Genomic DNA, 20,261 nt, shown 5'->3' with positions numbered 1-20,261 from the left:
CCTCCCCCAACTGTATATAACCCCTCCCATCCCCAATTTTACAAATACAATTAACGTCTTCCATTTTTTCTGAGATGATTGAGACTCCTTTCAAACCCCTGCTTCAAGTCAAGCTCTCCATGAAGCCACCCCACTAAGTCACCTCTCCCCCTCTATTGGCTATTAACTCCTTGCCCCTAAACAGCCTTTATAAATTTATCAAGCTCCTAAAACCGTCATTAAGAGAAGAAAAAGAGAGGGAGAAGAAGGAAAAAAAAAAAAAAGCATTAGTAAATGATAAAAGGGAAAAAGTGATAAGCATGAAAAAGAGCGAGAAAAAGGGAGCGAAAGAAAAAGAGATAGAGAAGAAAGAGAGAAGGAGGTAGGCGAGACTTTAGAGAGTTAAGGCACATTTGTCACCATACGGCTCCATTCAGCAGTCTCAAATTAAGTCCTTGTCTTGCCTGCTTGTTCATGAGCTGCTGCCTCTTCCTCCTCTTTTCCCAGCTGAAGTCGCCATCTGTCGCTTTTCCTTCGGACTGGCTGGTCTGGATCTCGATTGACTCCACTCTGGCTCGTTGTCGGGTCTAACTGCAGATGTTATGTTTGCAGGATCTGCATGTTTCGGATCAGTGAAAGTCCCTTCTTTTCCATTCCTCTCCTGTCGCCGTGTTCTCCCGTCCTGTAGTATCTATCGCTCCGCCTCTGAAGGATCCCGAAAAGTATTTGTGACCCCATCTGCTCCTCTTACTCTTAGTATTGCTGGGTATAAAAGCTGAAATTTAATGTTTTTGTGATAGAGGGCAGTGCAGATCTGGCTAAATGCTTTTCTTTTTCGTGTGACTTCTGCCGAAAAGTCGCCAAATAATAGAATCTTGTGTCCCTGAATGCATAGTGCCTGTTTCCTATTCCTGCAGGCCCGTAGAATTTCTTCTTTATCTTTGTATTCCAGGTATAATAACCTGTCTTGCTCTGGACATTTCACCTTGCTTGGGGGTATTATCATTGTTACTGTGACCATCTCTTTGCTCCCTTATGGGTCCCACTCTGTGCGCTCTTTCTACACGGCAGCTATGTGGTAAGCCTAAAGCCTGGGGTAATTCTTTTTCACAGATTGAGTCCAAATATTTTGTTGTCACTGTCTCAGGCAGACCCACCAGCCTTAAATTATTCCTCCTAGATCTGTTTTCGAGATCTTCTATTTTATCCTTCATAAGCTGAGCATTAGTGTTTAGCTCCTTAAATCTGCCCTCCAATCTTATCAGATTCTCTTCAGCATCAGAGACTCTTTGCTCTACCTCTGTCAGTCTCATATCATGGTGCTCCACATCCTCCTGCAGCGCAGCCAAAGCCTCCTTCACTGAGGTTGCTATTGCCTCTCTGATTACTGCTGTCAGATGATCTGCCACTTCTTTTGCCAGCCTTTTGTAATCCATCTCATATCTTTCCCCTAAGCCCAATGTCTCTGTACCACTCTGCATACTCTGAATTCTTCTGTTATCTTGGCCTCCTGCACATTGCTGCAGCAGCCCTTGTGGTTCCTCTCCCTCCTCCCCCTCCTTCCTCCTCACTGTGGGTGCCATGTTATCTGCACTCACCCCCTCCTCCCTCTTCTCTGCTCTGGGCTTGAATGGTGTTCCTCCACTTCTGAGGAGATAACGATCCATGCACTGACAACTGGTAATTCAGTGCAGCCTTTATATGTTGGTCTAGGGTGCTATTTGTTTCTGTAGGTCGCTGTATATTGCAGGGGCTGTATGGAGCTGCTACTTATCCCTCCTCACATCTCAGCGCAGGAACAGGAAGTCCAAGAAGGTGGCTTTTACCGACGGGCGTTTTTCGCTGTTCCCTGGTGGATTGCATCTGATGAAGAAAGAAGGTGCCTTTTCACGACGGGCGTTTTCCGCTTTTTCACGGTTTCCTGGTGGATTGCATCTGATGAAGAAAGAAGGTGGCTTTTACCGACGGGCGTTTTCCGCTTTTTCGCTGTTCCCTGGTGGATTGCATCTGATGAAGAAAGAAAGTGGCTTTTACCGATGTGCGTTTTCCGCTGTTCCCTGGTGGATTGCATCTGATGAAGAAAGGTCGTGGCTTTTACCGACAGCTGTTTTCCGCTTTTTCGCTGTTCCCTGGTGGATTGCATCTGATGAAGAAAGAAGGTGGCTTTTCTCGACGGGTGTTTTCCGCTATTTTCGCTGTTCCCTGGTGGATTGCATCTGATGAAGAAAGGTGGCTTTTACCGACGGGCGTTTTCCGCTTTTTCGCTGTTCCCTGGTGGATTGCATCTGATGAAGAAAGAAGGTGCCTTTTCACGACGGGCGTTTTCCGCTTTTTTCGCTGTTCCCTGGTGGATTGCATCTGATGAAGAAAGAAGGTGGCTTTTACCGACGGGCGTTTTCCGCTTTTTCGCTGTTCCCTGGTGGATTGCATCTGATGAAAAAAGAAGGTGGCTTTTACCTTTTTCGCTGTTCCCTGGTGGATTGCATCTGATGAAGAAAGAATGTGGCTTTTCTCGACGGGCGTTTTCCGCTTTTTCGCTGTTCCCTGGTGGATTGCATCTGATGAAGAAAGAAGGTGGCTTTTACCGACGGGCGTTTTCCGCTTTTTCGCTGTTCCCTGGTGGATTGCATCTGATGAAGAAAGAAGGTGGCTTTTACCGACGGGCATTTTCCGCTTTTTCGCTGTTCCCTGGTGGATTGCATCTGATGAAGAAAGAAGGTGACTTTTACCGACGGGCGTTTTCCGCTTTTTCGCTGTTCCCTGGTGGATTGCATCTGATGAAGAAAGAAGGTGACTTTTACCGACGGGCGTTTTCCGCTTTTTCGCTGTTCCCTGGTGGATTGCATCTGATGAAGAAAGAAGGTGGCTTTTCCCGACAGGCGTTTTCCGCTTTTTCGCTGTTCCCTGGTGGATTGCATCTGATGAAGAAAGAAGGTGGCTTTTCCAGACGGGCGTTTTCCGCTTTTTCGCTGTTCCCTGGTGGATTGCATCTGATGAAGAAAGAAGGTGGCTTTTACCGACGGGCGTTTTCCGCTTTTTCGCTGTTCCCTGGTGGATTGCATCTGATGAAGAAAGAAGGTGGCTTTTACCGACGGGCGTTTTCCGCTTTTTCGCTGTTCCCTGGTGGATTGCATCTGATGAAGAAAGAAGGTGGCTTTTACCTTTTTCGCTGTTACCTGGTGGATTGCATCTGATGAAGAAAGAATGTGGCTTTTCTCGACGGGCGTTTTCCGCTTTTTCGCTGTTCCCTGGTGGATTGCATCTGATGAAGAAAGGTGGTGGGTTTTCCCGACGGGCGTTTTCCACTTTTTTGCTGTTCCCTGGTGGATTGCATCTGATGAAGAAAGAAGGTGGCTTTTACCGACGGGCGTTTTCCGCTTTTTCGCTGTTCCCTGGTGGATTGCATCTGATGAAGAAAGAAGGTGGCTTTTACCGACGGGCGTTTTCCGCTTTTTCGCTGTTCCCTGGTGGATTGCATCTGATGAAGAAAGAAGGTGGCTTTTCCCGACGGGCGTTTTCCGCTTTTTCGCTGTTCCCAGGTGGATTGCATCTGATGAAGAAAGAAGGTGGCTTTTCCAGACGGGCGTTTTCCGCTTTTTCGCTGTTCCCTGGTGGATTGCATCTGATGAAGAAAGAAGGTGGCTTTTACTGACGGGCGTTTTCCGCTTTTTCGCTGTTCCCTGGTGGATTGCATCTGATGAAGAAAGAAGGTGGCTTTTACCGACGGGCGTTTTCCGCTTTTTCGCTGTTCCCTGGTGGATTGCATCTGATGAAGAAAGAAGGTGGCTTTTACCTTTTTCGCTGTTCCCTGGTGGATTGCATCTGATGAAGAAAGAATGTGGCTTCTCTCGACGGGCGTTTTCCGCTTTTTCGCTGTTCCCTGGTGGATTGCATCTGATGAAGAAAGAAGGTGGCTTTTACCGACGGGCGTTTTCCGCTTTTTCGCTGTTCCCTGGTGGATTGCATCTGATGAAGAAAGAAGGTGGCTTTTCCCAACGGGCATTTTCCGCTTTTTCGCTGTTCCCAGGTGGATTGCATCTGATGAAGAAAGAAGGTGGCTTTTCCAGACGGGCGTTTTCCGCTTTTTCGCTGTTCCCTGGTGGATTGCATCTGATGAAGAAAGAAGGTGGCTTTTACAGAAGGGCGTTTTCCGCTTTTTCGCTGTTCCCTGGTGGATTGCATCTGATGAAGAAAGAAGGTGGCTTTTACCGACGGGCGTTTTCCGCTTTTTCGCTGTTCCCTGGTGGATTGCATCTGATGAAGAAAGAAGGAGGCTTTTACCGACGGGCGTTTTCCGCTTTTTCACTGTTCCCTGGTGGATTGCATCTGATGAAGAAAGAAGGTGGCTTTTACCGACGGGCGTTTTCCGCTTTTTCGCTGTTCCCTGGTGGATTGCATCTGATAAAGAAAGAAGGTGGCTTTTACCGACGGGCGTTTTCCGCTTTTTCGCTGTTCCCTGTTGGATTGCATCGGATGAAGAAAGAAGGTGGCTTTTACCGACAGGCGTTTTCCGCTGTTCCCTGGTGGATTGCATCTGATGAAGAAAGAAGGTGGCTTTTACCGACGGGCGTTTTCCGCTTTTTCGCTGTTCCCTGGTGGATTGCATCTGATGAAGAAAGAAGGTGGCTTTTACCGACGGGCGTTTTCCGCTTTTTCGCTGTTCCCTGGTGGATTGCATCTGATGAAGAAAGAAGGTGGCTTTTCCCGACGGGCGTTTTCCGCTTTTTCGCTGTTCCCAGGTGGATTGCATCTGATGAAGAAAGAAGGTGGCTTTTACCGACGGGCGTTTTCCGCTTTTTCGCTGTTCCCTGACGGATTGCATCTGATGAAGAAAGAAGGTGGCTTTTACCGACGGGCGTTTTCCGCTTTTTCGCTATTCCCTGGTAGATTGCATCTGATGAAGAAAGAAGGTGGCTTTTACCGACGGGCGTTTTCCGCTTTTTCGCTGTTCCCTGGTGGATTGCATCTGATGAAGAAAGAATGTGGCTTTTCCCGACGGGCGTTTTCCGCTTTTTCGCTGTTCCCTGGTGGATTGCATCTGATGAAGAAAGAAGGTGGCTTTTCCCGACGGGCGTTTTCTGCTTTTTCGCTGTTCCCTGGTGGATTGCATCTGATGAAGAAAGAAGGTGGCTTTTCCCAACGGGCATTTTCCGCTTTTTCGCTGTTCCCAGGTGGATTGCATCTGATGAAGAAAGAAGGTGGCTTTTCCAGACGGGCGTTTTCCGCTTTTTCGCTGTTCCCTGGTGGATTGCATCTGATGAAGAAAGAAGGTGGCTTTTACAGAAGGGCGTTTTCCGCTTTTTCGCTGTTCCCTGGTGGATTGCATCTGATGAAGAAAGAAGGTGGCTTTTACCGACGGGCGTTTTCCGCTTTTTCGCTGTTCCCTGGTGGATTGCATCTGATGAAGAAAGAAGGAGGCTTTTACCGACGGGCGTTTTCCGCTTTTTCACTGTTCCCTGGTGGATTGCATCTGATGAAGAAAGAAGGTGGCTTTTACCGACGGGCGTTTTCCGCTTTTTCGCTGTTCCCTGGTGGATTGCATCTGATAAAGAAAGAAGGTGGCTTTTACCGACGGGCGTTTTCCGCTTTTTCGCTGTTCCCTGTTGGATTGCATCGGATGAAGAAAGAAGGTGGCTTTTACCGACAGGCGTTTTCCGCTGTTCCCTGGTGGATTGCATCTGATGAAGAAAGAAGGTGGCTTTTACCGACGGGCGTTTTCCGCTTTTTCGCTGTTCCCTGGTGGATTGCATCTGATGAAGAAAGAAGGTGGCTTTTACCGACGGGCGTTTTCCGCTTTTTCGCTGTTCCCTGGTGGATTGCATCTGATGAAGAAAGAAGGTGGCTTTTCCCGACGGGCGTTTTCCGCTTTTTCGCTGTTCCCAGGTGGATTGCATCTGATGAAGAAAGAAGGTGGCTTTTACCGACGGGCGTTTTCCGCTTTTTCGCTGTTCCCTGACGGATTGCATCTGATGAAGAAAGAAGGTGGCTTTTACCGACGGGCGTTTTCCGCTTTTTCGCTATTCCCTGGTAGATTGCATCTGATGAAGAAAGAAGGTGGCTTTTACCGACGGGCGTTTTCCGCTTTTTCGCTGTTCCCTGGTGGATTGCATCTGATGAAGAAAGAATGTGGCTTTTCCCGACGGGCGTTTTCCGCTTTTTCGCTGTTCCCTGGTGGATTGCATCTGATGAAGAAAGAAGGTGGCTTTTCCCGACGGGCGTTTTCTGCTTTTTCGCTGTTCCCTGGTGGATTGCATCTGATGAAGAAAGAAGGTGGCTTTTACCGACGGGCGTTTTCCGCTTTTTCGCTGTTCCCTGGTGGATTGCATCGGATGAAGAAAGAAGGTGGCTTTTACCGACGGGCGTTTTCCGCTTTTTCGCTGTTCCCTGGTGGATTGCATCTGATGAAGGAAGAAGGTGACTTTTCCCGACGGGCGTTTTCCGCTTTTTCGCTGTTCCCTGGTGGATTGCATCTGATGAAGAAAGAAGGTGGCTTTTACCGACGGGCGTTTTCCGCTTTTTCGCTGTTCCCTGGTGGATTGCATCTGATGAAGAAAGAAGGTGGCTTTTACCGACGGGCGTTTTCCGCTTTTTCGCTGTTCCCTGGTGGATTGCATCTGATGAAGAAAGAAGGTGGCTTTTACCTTTTTCGCTGTTCCCTGGTGGATTGCATCTGATGAAGAAAGAATGTGGCTTTTCTCGATGGGCGTTTTCCGCTTTTTCGCTGTTCCCTGGTGGATTGCATCTGATGAAGAAAGAAGGTGGCTTTTACCGACGGGCATTTTCCGCTTTTTCGCTGTTCCCTGGTGGATTGCATCTGATGAAGAAAGAAGGTGGCTTTTCCCGACGGGCGTTTTCCGCTTTTTCGCTGTTCCCTGGTGGATTGCATCTGATGAAGAAAGAAGGTGGCTTTTCCCGACGGGCGTTTTCCGCTTTTTCGCTGTTCCCTGGTGAATTGCATCTGATGAAGAAAGAAGGTGGCTTTTCCCGACGGGCGTTTTCCGCTTTTTCGCTGTTCCCTGGTGGATTGCATCTGATGAAGAAAGAAGGTGGCTTTTCCCGACGGGCGTTTTCCGCTTTTTCGCTGTTCCCTGGTGGATTGCATCTGATGAAGAAAGAAGGTGGCTTTTCTCGACGGGCGTTTTCTGCTTTTTCGCTGTTCCCTGGTGGATTGCATCTGATGAAGAAAGAAGGTGGCTTTACCCGAGGGGCGTTTTCCGCTTTTTCGCTGTTCCCTGGTGGATTGCATCTGATGAAGAAAGAAGGTGGCTTTTACCGACGGGCGTTTCCGCTTTTTCGCTGTTCCCTGGTGGATTGCATCTGATGAAGAAAGAAGGTGGCTTTTACCTTTTTCGCTGTTACCTGGTGGATTGCATCTGATGAAGAAAGAATGTGGCTTTTCTCGACGGGCGTTTTCCGCTTTTTCGCTGTTCCCTGGTGGATTGCATCTGATGAAGAAAGGTGGTGGGTTTTCCCGACGGGCGTTTTCCACTTTTTTGCTGTTCCCTGGTGGATTGCATCTGATGAAGAAAGAAGGTGGCTTTTACCGACGGGCGTTTTCCGCTTTTTCGCTGTTCCCTGGTGGATTGCATCTGATGAAGAAAGAAGGTGGCTTTTACCGACGGGCGTTTTCCGCTTTTTCGCTGTTCCCTGGTGGATTGCATCTGATGAAGAAAGAAGGTGGCTTTTCCCGACGGGCGTTTTCCGCTTTTTCGCTGTTCCCAGGTGGATTGCATCTGATGAAGAAAGAAGGTGGCTTTTCCAGACGGGCGTTTTCCGCTTTTTCGCTGTTCCCTGGTGGATTGCATCTGATGAAGAAAGAAGGTGGCTTTTACTGACGGGCGTTTTCCGCTTTTTCGCTGTTCCCTGGTGGATTGCATCTGATGAAGAAAGAAGGTGGCTTTTACCGACGGGCGTTTTCCGCTTTTTCGCTGTTCCCTGGTGGATTGCATCTGATGAAGAAAGAAGGTGGCTTTTACCTTTTTCGCTGTTCCCTGGTGGATTGCATCTGATGAAGAAAGAATGTGGCTTCTCTCGACGGGCGTTTTCCGCTTTTTCGCTGTTCCCTGGTGGATTGCATCTGATGAAGAAAGAAGGTGGCTTTTCCCGACGGGCGTTTTCCGCTTTTTTGCTGTTCCCTGGTGGATTGCATCTGATGAAGAAAGAAGGTGACTTTTCCCAACGGGCATTTTCCGCTTTTTCGCTGTTCCCTGGTGGATTGCATCTGATGAAGAAAGAAGGTGGCTTTTACCGACGGGCATTTTCCGCTTTTTCGCTGTTCCCTGGTGGATTGCATCTGATGAAGAAAGAAGGTGGCTTTTCCCGACGGGCGTTTTCCGCTTTTTCGCTGTTCCCTGGTGGATTGCATCTGATGAAGAAAGAAGGTGGCTTTTCCCGACGGGCGTTTTCCGCATTTTCGCTGTTCCCTGGTGGATTGCATCTGATGAAGAAAGAAGGTGGCTTTTACCGACGGGCGTTTTCCGCTTTTTCGCTGTTCCCTGGTGGATTGCATCTGATGAAGAAAGAAGGTGGCTTTTACCGACGGGCGTTTTCCGCTTTTTCGCTGTTCCCTGGTGGATTGCATCTGATGAAGAAAGAAGGTAACTTTTACCGACGGGCGTTTTCCGCTTTTTCGCTGTTCCCTGGTGGATTGCATCTGATGAAGAAAGAAGGTGGCTTTTACCGACGGGCGTTTTCCGCTTTTTCGCTGTTCCCTGGTGGATTGCATCTGATGAAGAAAGAAGGTGGCTTTTACCGACGGGCGTTTTCCGCTTTTTCGCTGTACCCTGGTGGATTGCATCTGATGAAGAAAGAAGGTGGCTTTTACAGAAGGGCGTTTTCCGCTTTTTCGCTGTTCCCTGGTGGATTGCATCTGATGAAGAAAGAAGGTGGCTTTTACCGACGGGCGTTTTCCGCTTTTTCGCTGTTCCCAGGTGGATTGCATCTGATGAAGAAAGAAGGAGGCTTTTACCGACGGGCGTTTTCCGCTTTTTCACTGTTCCCTGGTGGATTGCATCTGATGAAGAAAGAAGGTGGCTTTTACCGACGGGCGTTTTCCGCTTTTTCGCTGTTCCCTGGTGGATTGCATCTGATAAAGAAAGAAGGTGGCTTTTACCGACGGGCGTTTTCCGCTTTTTCGCTGTTCCCTGTTGGATTGCATCGGATGAAGAAAGAAGGTGGCTTTTACCGACGGGCGTTTTCCGCTGTTCCCTGGTGGATTGCATCTGATGAAGAAAGAAGGTGCCTTTTCCCGGCGGGCATTTTCCGCTTTTTCGCTATTCCCTGGTGGATTGCATCTGATGAAGAAAGAAGGTGGCTTTTCCCGACGGGTGTTTTCCGCTTTTTCGCTGTTCCCTGGTGGATTGCATCTGATGAAGAAAGAAGGTGACTTTTCCCGACGGGCGTTTTCCGCTTTTTCGCTGTTCCCTGGTGGATTGCATCTGATGAAGAAAGAAGGTGGCTTTTACCGACGGGCGTTTTCCGCTTTTTCGCTGTTCCCTGATGGATTGCATCTGATGAAGAAAGAAGGTGGCTTTTACCGACGGGCGTTTTCCGCTTTTTCGCTATTCCCTGGTAGATTGCATCTGATGAAGAAAGAAGGTGGCTTTTACCGACGGGCGTTTTCCGCTTTTTCGCTGTTCCCTGGTGGATTTCATCTGATGAAGAAAAAATGTGGCTTTTCCCGACAGGCGTTTTCCGCTTTTTCGCTGTTCCCTGGTGGATTGCATCTGATGAAGAAAGAAGGTGGCTTTTACCGACGGGCGTTTTCTGCTTTTTCGCTGTTCCCTGGTGGATTGCATCTGATGAAGAAAGAAGGAGGCTTTTACCGACGGGCGTTTTCCGCTTTTTCACTGTTCCCTGGTGGATTGCATCTGATGAAGAAAGAAGGTGGCTTTTACCGACGGGCGTTTTCCGCTTTTTCGCTGTTCCCTGGTGGATTGCATCTGATAAAGAAAGAAGGTGGCTTTTACCGACGGGCGTTTTCCGCTTTTTCGCTGTTCCCTGTTGGATTGCATCGGATGAAGAAAGAAGGTGGCTTTTACCGACGGGCGTTTTCCGCTGTTCCCTGGTGGATTGCATCTGATGAAGAAAGAAGGTGCCTTTTCCCGGCGGGCATTTTCCGCTTTTTCGCTATTCCCTGGTGGATTGCATCTGATGAAGAAAGAAGGTGGCTTTTCCCGACGGGTGTTTTCCGCTTTTTCGCTGTTCCCTGGTGGATTGCATCTGATGAAGAAAGAAGGTGACTTTTCCCGACGGGCGTTTTCCGCTTTTTCGCTGTTCCCTGGTGGATTGCATCTGATGAAGAAAGAAGGTGGCTTTTACCGACGGGCGTTTTCCGCTTTTTCGCTGTTCCCTGATGGATTGCATCTGATGAAGAAAGAAGGTGGCTTTTACCGACGGGCGTTTTCCGCTTTTTCGCTATTCCCTGGTAGATTGCATCTGATGAAGAAAGAAGGTGGCTTTTACCGACGGGCGTTTTCCGCTTTTTCGCTGTTCCCTGGTGGATTGCATCTGATGAAGAAAGAATGTGGCTTTTCCCGACGGGCGTTTTCCGCTTTTTCGCTGTTCCCTGGTGGATTGCATCTGATGAAGAAAGAAGGTGGCTTTTACCGACGGGCGTTTTCTGCTTTTTCGCTGTTCCCTGGTGGATTGCATCTGATGAAGAAAGAAGGTGGCTTTTACCGACGGGCGTTTTCCGCTTTTTCGCTGTTCCCTGGTGGATTGCATCTGATGAAGAAAGAAGGTGGCTTTTACCGACGGGCGTTTTCCGCTTTTTCGCTGTTCCCTGGTGGATTGCATCTGATGAAGGAAGAAGGTGACTTTTCCCGACGGGCGTTTTCCGCTTTTTCGCTGTTCCCTGGTGGATTGCATCTGATGAAGAAAGAAGGTGGCTTTTACCGACGGGCGTTTTCCGCTTTTTCGCTGTTCCCTGGTGGATTGCATCTGATGAAGAAAGAAGGTGGCTTTTACCGACGGGCGTTTTCCGCTTTTTCGCTGTTCCCTGGTGGATTGCATCTGATGAAGAAAGAAGGTGGCTTTTACCTTTTTCGCTGTTCCCTGGTGGATTGCATCTGATGAAGAAAGAATGTGGCTTTTCTCGACGGGCGTTTTCCGCTTTTTCGCTGTTCCCTGGTGGATTGCATCTGATGAAGAAAGAAGGTGGCTTTTACCGACGGGCATTTTTCGCTTTTTCGCTGTTCCCTGGTGGATTGCATCTGATGAAGAAAGAAGGTGGCTTTTCCCGACGGGCGTTTTCCGCTTTTTCGCTGTTCCCTGGTGGATTGCATCTGATGAAGAAAGAAGGTGGCTTTTCCCGACGGGCGTTTTCCGCTTTTTCACTGTTCCCTGGTGAATTGCATCTGATGAAGAAAGAAGGTGGCTTTTCCCGACGGGCGTTTTCCGCTTTTTCGCTGTTCCCTGGTGGATTGCATCTGATGAAGAAAGAAGGTGGCTTTTCCCGACGGGCGTTTTCCGCTTTTTCGCTGTTCCCTGGTGGATTGCATCTGATGAAGAAAGAAGGTGGCTTTTCTCGACGGGCGTTTTCTGCTTTTTCGCTGTTCCCTGGTGGATTGCATCTGATGAAGAAAGAAGGTGGCTTTACCCGAGGGGCGTTTTCCGCTTTTTCGCTGTTCCCTGGTGGATTGCATCTGATGAAGAAAGAAGGTGGCTTTTACCGACGGGCGTTTCCGCTTTTTCGCTGTTCCCTGGTGGATTGCATCTGATGAAGAAAGAAGGTGGCTTTTACCTTTTTCGCTGTTACCTGGTGGATTGCATCTGATGAAGAAAGAATGTGGCTTTTCTCGACGGGCGTTTTCCGCTTTTTCGCTGTTCCCTGGTGGATTGCATCTGATGAAGAAAGGTGGTGGGTTTTCCCGACGGGCGTTTTCCACTTTTTTGCTGTTCCCTGGTGGATTGCATCTGATGAAGAAAGAAGGTGGCTTTTACCGACGGGCGTTTTCCGCTTTTTCGCTGTTCCCTGGTGGATTGCATCTGATGAAGAAAGAAGGTGGCTTTTACCGACGGGCGTTTTCCGCTTTTTCGCTGTTCCCTGGTGGATTGCATCTGATGAAGAAAGAAGGTGGCTTTTCCCGACGGGCGTTTTCCGCTTTTTCGCTGTTCCCAGGTGGATTGCATCTGATGAAGAAAGAAGGTGGCTTTTCCAGACGGGCGTTTTCCGCTTTTTCGCTGTTCCCTGGTGGATTGCATCTGATGAAGAAAGAAGGTGGCTTTTACTGACGGGCGTTTTCCGCTTTTTCGCTGTTCCCTGGTGGATTGCATCTGATGAAGAAAGAAGGTGGCTTTTACCGACGGGCGTTTTCCGCTTTTTCGCTGTTCCCTGGTGGATTGCATCTGATGAAGAAAGAAGGTGGCTTTTACCTTTTTCGCTGTTCCCTGGTGGATTGCATCTGATGAAGAAAGAATGTGGCTTCTCTCGACGGGCGTTTTCCGCTTTTTCGCTGTTCCCTGGTGGATTGCATCTGATGAAGAAAGAAGGTGGCTTTTCCCGACGGGCGTTTTCCGCTTTTTTGCTGTTCCCTGGTGGATTGCATCTGATGAAGAAAGAAGGTGACTTTTCCCAACGGGCATTTTCCGCTTTTTCGCTGTTCCCTGGTGGATTGCATCTGATGAAGAAAGAAGGTGGCTTTTACCGACGGGCATTTTCCGCTTTTTCGCTGTTCCCTGGTGGATTGCATCTGATGAAGAAAGAAGGTGGCTTTTCCCGACGGGCGTTTTCCGCTTTTTCGCTGTTCCCTGGTGGATTGCATCTGATGAAGAAAGAAGGTGGCTTTTCCCGACGGGCGTTTTCCGCATTTTCGCTGTTCCCTGGTGGATTGCATCTGATGAAGAAAGAAGGTGGCTTTTACCGACGGGCGTTTTCCGCTTTTTCGCTGTTCCCTGGTGGATTGCATCTGATGAAGAAAGAAGGTGGCTTTTACCGACGGGCGTTTTCCGCTTTTTCGCTGTTCCCTGGTGGATTGCATCTGATGAAGAAAGAAGGTAACTTTTACCGACGGGCGTTTTCCGCTTTTTCGCTGTTCCCTGGTGGATTGCATCTGATGAAGAAAGAAGGTGGCTTTTACCGACGGGCGTTTTCCGCTTTTTCGCTGTTCCCTGGTGGATTGCATCTGATGAAGAAAGAAGGTGGGCTTTTACCGACGGGCGTTTTCCGCTTTTTCGCTGTACCCTGGTGGATTGCATCTGATGAAGAAAGAAGGTGGCTTTTACAGAAGGGCGTTTTCCGCTTTTTCGCTGTTCCCTGGTGGATTGCATCTGATGAAGAAAGAAGGTGGCTTTTACCGACGGGCGTTTTCCGCTTTTTCGCTGTTCCCTGGTGGATTGCATCTGATGAAGAAAGAAGGAGGCTTTTACCGACGGGCGTTTTCCGCTTTTTCACTGTTCCCTGGTGGATTGCATCTGATGAAGAAAGAAGGTGGCTTTTACCGACGGGCGTTTTCCGCTTTTTCGCTGTTCCCTGGTGGATTGCATCTGATAAAGAAAGAAGGTGGCTTTTACCGACGGGCGTTTTCCGCTTTTTCGCTGTTCCCTGTTGGATTGCATCGGATGAAGAAAGAAGGTGGCTTTTACCGACGGGCGTTTTCCGCTGTTCCCTGGTGGATTGCATCTGATGAAGAAAGAAGGTGCCTTTTCCCGGCGGGCATTTTCCGCTTTTTCGCTATTCCCTGGTGGATTGCATCTGATGAAGAAAGAAGGTGGCTTTTCCCGACGGGTGTTTTCCGCTTTTTCGCTGTTCCCTGGTGGATTGCATCTGATGAAGAAAGAAGGTGACTTTTCCCGACGGGCGTTTTCCGCTTTTTCGCTGTTCCCTGGTGGATTGCATCTGATGAAGAAAGAAGGTGGCTTTTACCGACGGGCGTTTTCCGCTTTTTCGCTGTTCCCTGATGGATTGCATCTGATGAAGAAAGAAGGTGGCTTTTACCGACGGGCGTTTTCCGCTTTTTCGCTATTCCCTGGTAGATTGCATCTGATGAAGAAAGAAGGTGGCTTTTACCGACGGGCGTTTTCCGCTTTTTCGCTGTTCCCTGGTGGATTTCATCTGATGAAGAAAAAATGTGGCTTTTCCCGACGGGCGTTTTCCGCTTTTTCGCTGTTCCCTGGTGGATTGCATCTGATGAAGAAAGAAGGTGGCTTTTACCGACGGGCGTTTTCTGCTTTTTCGCTGTTCCCTGGTGGATTGCATCTGATGAAGAAAGAAGGAGGCTTTTACCGACGGGCGTTTTCCGCTTTTTCACTGTTCCCTGGTGGATTGCATCTGATGAAGAAAGAAGGTGGCTTTTACCGACGGGCGTTTTCCGCTTTTTCGCTGTTCCCTGGTGGATTGCATCTGATAAAGAAAGAAGGTGGCTTTTACCGACGGGCGTTTTCCGCTTTTTCGCTGTTCCCTGTTGGATTGCATCGGATGAAGAAAGAAGGTGGCTTTTACCGACGGGCGTTTTCCGCTGTTCCCTGGTGGATTGCATCTGATGAAGAAAGAAGGTGCCTTTTCCCGGCGGGCATTTTCCGCTTTTTCGCTATTCCCTGGTGGATTGCATCTGATGAAGAAAGAAGGTGGCTTTTCCCGACGGGTGTTTTCCGCTTTTTCGCTGTTCCCTGGTGGATTGCATCTGATGAAGAAAGAAGGTGACTTTTCCCGACGGGCGTTTTCCGCTTTTTCGCTGTTCCCTGGTGGATTGCATCTGATGAAGAAAGAAGGTGGCTTTTACCGACGGGCGTTTTCCGCTTTTTCGCTGTTCCCTGATGGATTGCATCTGATGAAGAAAGAAGGTGGCTTTTACCGACGGGCGTTTTCCGCTTTTTCGCTATTCCCTGGTAGATTGCATCTGATGAAGAAAGAAGGAGGCTTTTACCGACGGGCGTTTTCCGCTTTTTCGCTGTTCCATGGTGGATTTCATCTGATGAAGAAAGAATGTGGCTTTTCCCGACGGGCGTTTTCCGCTTTTTCGCTGTTCCCTGGTGGATTGCATCTGATGAAGAAAGAAGGTGGCTTTTACCGACGGGCGTTTTCTGCTTTTTCGCTGTTCCCTGGTGGATTGCATCTGATGAAGAAAGAAGGTGGCTTTTACCGACGGGCGTTTTCCGCTTTTTCGCTGTTCCCTGGTGGATTGCATCTGATGAAGAAAGAAGGTGGCTTTTACCGACGGGCGTTTTCCGCTTTTTCGCTGTTCCCTGGTGGATTGCATCTGATGAAGGAAGAAGGTGACTTTTCCCGACGGGCGTTTTCCGCTTTTTCGCTGTACCCTGGTGGATTGCATCTGATGAAGAAAGAAGGTGGCTTTTACCGACGGGCGTTTTCCGCTTTTTCGCTGTTCCCTGGTGGATTGCATCTGATGAAGAAAGAAGGTGGCTTTTACAGACGGGCGTTTTCCGCTTTTTCGCTGTTCCCTGGTGGATTGCATCTGATGAAGAAAGAAGGTGGCTTTTACCTTTTTCGCTGTTCCCTGGTGGATTGCATCTGATGAAGAAAGAATGTGGCTTTTCTCGACGGGCGTTTTCCGCTTTTTCGCTGTTCCCTGGTGGATTGCATCTGATGAAGAAAGAAGGTGGCTTTTCCCGACGGGCGTTTTCCACTTTTTCGCTGTTCCCTGGTGGATTGCATCTGATGAAGAAAGAAGGTGACTTTTCCCGACGGGCGTTTTCCGCTTTTTCGCTGTTCCCTGGTGGATTGCATCTGATGAAGAAAGAAGGTGACTTTTCCCGACGGGCGTTTTCCGCTTTTTCGCTGTTCCCTGGTGGATTGCATCTGATGAAGAAAGAAGGTGGCTTTTACCGACGGGCGTTTTCCGCTTTTTCGCTGTTCCCTGGTGGATTGCATCTGATGAAGCAAGAAGGTGGCTTTTACCGACGGGCGTTTTCCGCTTTTTCGCTGTTCCCTGGTGGATTGCATCTGATGAAGAAAGAAGGTGGCTTTTACCTTTTTCGCTGTTCCCTGGTGGATTGCATCTGATGAAGAAAGAATGTGGCTTTTCTCGACGGGCGTTTTCCGCTTTTTCGCTGTTCCCTGGTGGATTGCATCTGATGAAGAAAAAAGGTGGCTTTTCCCGACGGGCGTTTTCCACTTTTTCGCTGTTCCCTGGTGGATTGCATCTGATGAAGAAAGAAGGTGACTTTTCCCGACGGGCGTTTTCCGCTTTTTCGCTGTTCCCTGGTGGATTGCATCTGATGAAGAAAGAAGGTGGCTTTTACCGACGGGCATTTTCCGCTTTTTCGCTGTTCCCTGGTGGATTGCATCTGATGAAGAAAGAAGGTGGCTTTTCCCGACGGGCGTTTTCCGCTTTTTCGCTGTTCCCTGGTGGATTGCATCTGATGAAGAAAGAAGGTGGCTTTTCCCGACGGGCGTTTTCCGCTTTTTCGCTGTTCCCTGGTGAATTGCATCTGATGAAGAAAGAAGGTGGCTTTTCCCGACGGGCGTTTTCCGCTTTTTCGCTGTTCCCTGGTGGATTGCATCTGATGAAGAAAGAAGGTGGCTTTTCCCGACGGGCGTTTTCCGCTTTTTCGCTGTTCCCTGGTGGATTGCATCTGATGAAGAAAGAAGGTGGCTTTTCTCGACGGGCGTTTTCTGCTTTTTCGCTGTTCCCTGGTGGATTGCATCTGATAAAGAAAGAAGGTGGCTTATACCGACGGGCGTTTTCCGCTTTTTCGCTGTTCCCTGGTGGATTGCATCTGATGAAGAAAGAAGGTGGCTTTTACCGACGGGCGTTTTCCGCTTTTTCGCTGTTCCCTGGTGGATTGCATCTGATGAAGAAAGAAGGTGGCTTTTCCCGACGGGCGTTTTCCGCTTTTTCGCTGTTCCCTGGTGGATTGCATCTGATGAAGAAAGAAGGTGGCTTTTCCCGACGGGCGTTTTCCGCTTTTTCGCTGTTCCCTGGTGGATTGCATCTGATGAAGAAAGAAGGTGGCTTTTCCCGACGGGCGTTTTCCGCTTTTTCGCTGTTCCCTGGTGGATTGCATCTGATGAAGAAAGAAGGTGGCTTTTACCGACGGGCGTTTTCCGCTTTTTCGCTGTTCCCTGGTGGATTGCATCTGATGAAGAAAGAAGGTGGCTTTTACCGACGGGCGTTTTCCGCTTTTTCGCTGTTCCCTGGTGGATTCCATCTGATGAAGAAAGAAGGTAACTTTTACCGACGGGCGTTTTCCGCTTTTTCGCTGTTCCCTGGTGGATTGCATCTGATGAAGAAAGAATGTGGCTTTTCTCGACGGGCGTTTTCCGCTTTTTCGCTGTTCCCTGGTGGATTGCATCTGATGAAGAAAGAAGGTGGCTTTTCCCGACGGGTGTTTTCCGCTTTTTCGCTGTTCCCTGGTGGATTGCATCTGATGAAGAAAGAAGGTGACTTTTCCCGACGGGCGTTTTCCGCTTTTTCGCTGTTCCCTGGTGGATTGCATCTGATGAAAAAAGAAGGTGGCTTTTACCGACGGGCGTTTTCCGCTTTTTCGCTGTTCCCTGGTGGATTGCATCTGATGAAGAAAGAAGGTGGCTTTTACCTTTTTCGCTGTTCCCTGGTGGATTGCATCTGATGAAGAAAGAAGGTGGCTTTTACCGACGGGCGTTTTCCGCTTTTTCGCTGTTCCCTGGTGGATTGCATCTGATGAAGAAAGAAGGTGGCTTTTACCGACGGGCGTTTTCCGCTTTTTCGCTGTTCCCTGGTGGATTGCATCTGATGAAGGAAGAAGGTGGCTTTTACCGACGGGCGTTTTCCGCTTTTTCGCTGTTCCCTGGTGGATTGCATCTGATGAAGAAAGAAGGTGGCTTTTACCGACGGGCGTTTTCCGCTTTTTCGCTGTTCCCTGGTGGATTGCATCTGATGAAGAAAGAAGGTGGCTTTTACCTTTTTCGCTGTTCCCTGGTGGATTGCATCTGATGAAGAAAGAATGTGGCTTTTCTCGACGGGCGTTTTCCGCTTTTTCGCTGTTCTCTGGTGGATTGCATCTGATGAAGAAAGAAGGTGGCTTTTCCCGACGGGTGTTTTCCGCTTTTTCGCTGTTCCCTGCTGGATTGCATCTGAAGAAGAAAGAAGGTGACTTTTCCCGACGGGCGTTTTCTGCTTTTTCGCTGTTCCCTGGTGGATTGCATCTGATGAAGAAACAAGGTGGCTTTTACCGACGGGCATTTTCCGCTTTTTCGCTGTTCCCTGGTGGATTGCATCTGATGAAGAAAGAAGGTGGCTTTTCCCGACGGGCGTTTTCCGCTTTTTCGCTGTTCCCTGGTGGATTGCATCTGGTGAAGAAAGAAGGTGGCTTTTCCCGACGGGCGTTTTCCGCTTTTTCGCTGTTCCCTGGTGAATTGCATCTGATGAAGAAAGAAGGTGGCTTTTCCCGACGGGCGTTTTCCGCTTTTTCGCTGTTCCCTGGTGGATTGCATCTGATGAAGAAAGAAGGTGGCTTTTCTCGACGGGCGTTTTCCGCTTTTTCGCTGTTCCCTGGTGGATTGCATCTGATGAAGAAAGAAGGTGGCTTTTCCCGACGGGCGTTTTCCGCTTTTTCGCTGTTCCCTGGTGGATTGCATCTGATGAAGAAAGAAGGTGACTTTTCCCGACGGGCGTTTTCCGCTTTTTCGCTGTTCCCTGGTGGATTGCATGTGATGAAGAAAGAAGGTGGCTTTTACCGACGGGCATTTTCCGCTTTTTCGCTGTTCCCTGGTGGATTGCATCTGATGAAGAAAGAAGGTGGCTTTTACCGACGGGCGTTTTCGGCTTTTTCGCTGTTCCCTGGTGGATTGCATCTGATGAAGAAAGAAGGTGGCTTTTACCGACGGGCGTTTTCCGCTTTTTCGCTGTTCCCTGGTGGATTGCATCTGATGAAGAAAGAAGGTGGCTTTTACCGACGGGCGTTTTCGGCTTTTTCGCTGTTCCCTGGTGGATTGCATCTGATGAAGAAAGAATGTGGCTTTTCCCGACGGGCGTTTTCCGCTTTTTCGCTGTTCCCTGGTGGATTGCATCTGATGAAGAAAGAAGGTGGCTTTTACCGACGGGCGTTTTCTGCTTTTTCGCTGTTCCCTGGTGGATTGCATCTGATGAAGAAAGAAGGTGGCTTTTACCGACGGGCGTTTTCCGCTTTTTCGCTGTTCCCTGGTGGATTGCATCTGATGAAGAAAGAAGGTGACTTTTCCCGACGGGCGGTTTCCGCTTTTTCGCTGTTCCCTGGTGGATTGCATCTGATGAAAAAAGAAGGTGGCTTTTCCCGACGGGCGTTTTCCGCTTTTTCGCTGTTCCCTGGTGGATTGCATCTGATGAAGAAAGAAGGTGGCTTTTACCGACGGGCGTTTTCCGCTTTTTCGCTGTTCCCTAGTGGATTGCATCTGATGAAGAAAGAAGGTGGCTTTTACCGACGGGCGTTTTCCGCTTTTTCGCTGTTCCCTGGTGGATTGCATCTGATGAAGAAAGAAGGTAACTTTTACCGACGGGCGTTTTCCGCTTTTTCGCTGTTCCCTGGTGGATTGCATCTGATGAAGAAAGAAGGTGGCTTTTACCTTTTTCGCTGTTCCCTGGTGGATTGCATCTGATGAAGAAAGAAGGTGGCTTTTACCTTTTTCGCTGTTCCCTGGTGGATTGCATCTGATGAAGGAAGAAGGTGACTTTTCCCGACGGGCGTTTTCCGCTTTTTCGCTGTTCCCTGGTGGATTGCATCTGATGAAGAAAGAATGTGGCTTTTCCCGACGGGCATTTTCCGCTTTTTCGCTGTTCCCTGGTGGATTGCATCTGATGAAGAAAGAAGGTGACTTTTCCCGACGGGCGTTTTCCGCTTTTTCGCTGTTCCCTGGTGGATTGCATCTGATGAAGAAAGAAGGTGGCTTTTACCGACGGGCATTTTCCGCTTTTTCGCTGTTCCCTGGTGGATTGCATCTGATGAAGAAAGAAGGTGGCTTTTACCGACGGGCGTTTTCGGCTTTTTCGCTGTTCCCTGGTGGATTGCATCTGATGAAGAAAGAATGTGGCTTTTCCCGACGGGCGTTTTCCGCTTTTTCGCTGTTCCCTGGTGGATTGCATCTGATGAAGAAAGAAGGTGGCTTTTACCGACGGGCGTTTTCTGCTTTTTCGCTGTTCCCTGGTGGATTGCATCTGATGAAGAAAGAAGGTGGCTTTTACCGACGGGCGTTTTCCGCTTTTTCGCTGTTCCCTGGTGGATTGCATCTGATGAAGAAAGAAGGTGGCTTTTACCGACGGGCGTTTTCCGCTTTTTCGCTGTTCCCTGGTGGATTGCATCTGATGAAGAAAGAAGGTGACTTTTCCCGACGGGCGGTTTCCGCTTTTTCGCTGTTCCCTGGTGGATTG

The sequence above is a fragment of the Anomaloglossus baeobatrachus genome, chromosome 4 (genome assembly GCF_048569485.1).
Source record: "Anomaloglossus baeobatrachus isolate aAnoBae1 chromosome 4, aAnoBae1.hap1, whole genome shotgun sequence".
Lineage (NCBI taxonomy): Eukaryota > Metazoa > Chordata > Amphibia > Anura > Aromobatidae > Anomaloglossus > Anomaloglossus baeobatrachus.
The sequence above is the reverse complement of the archived record's forward strand: the minus strand, read 5'-3'. Positions refer to the sequence as shown.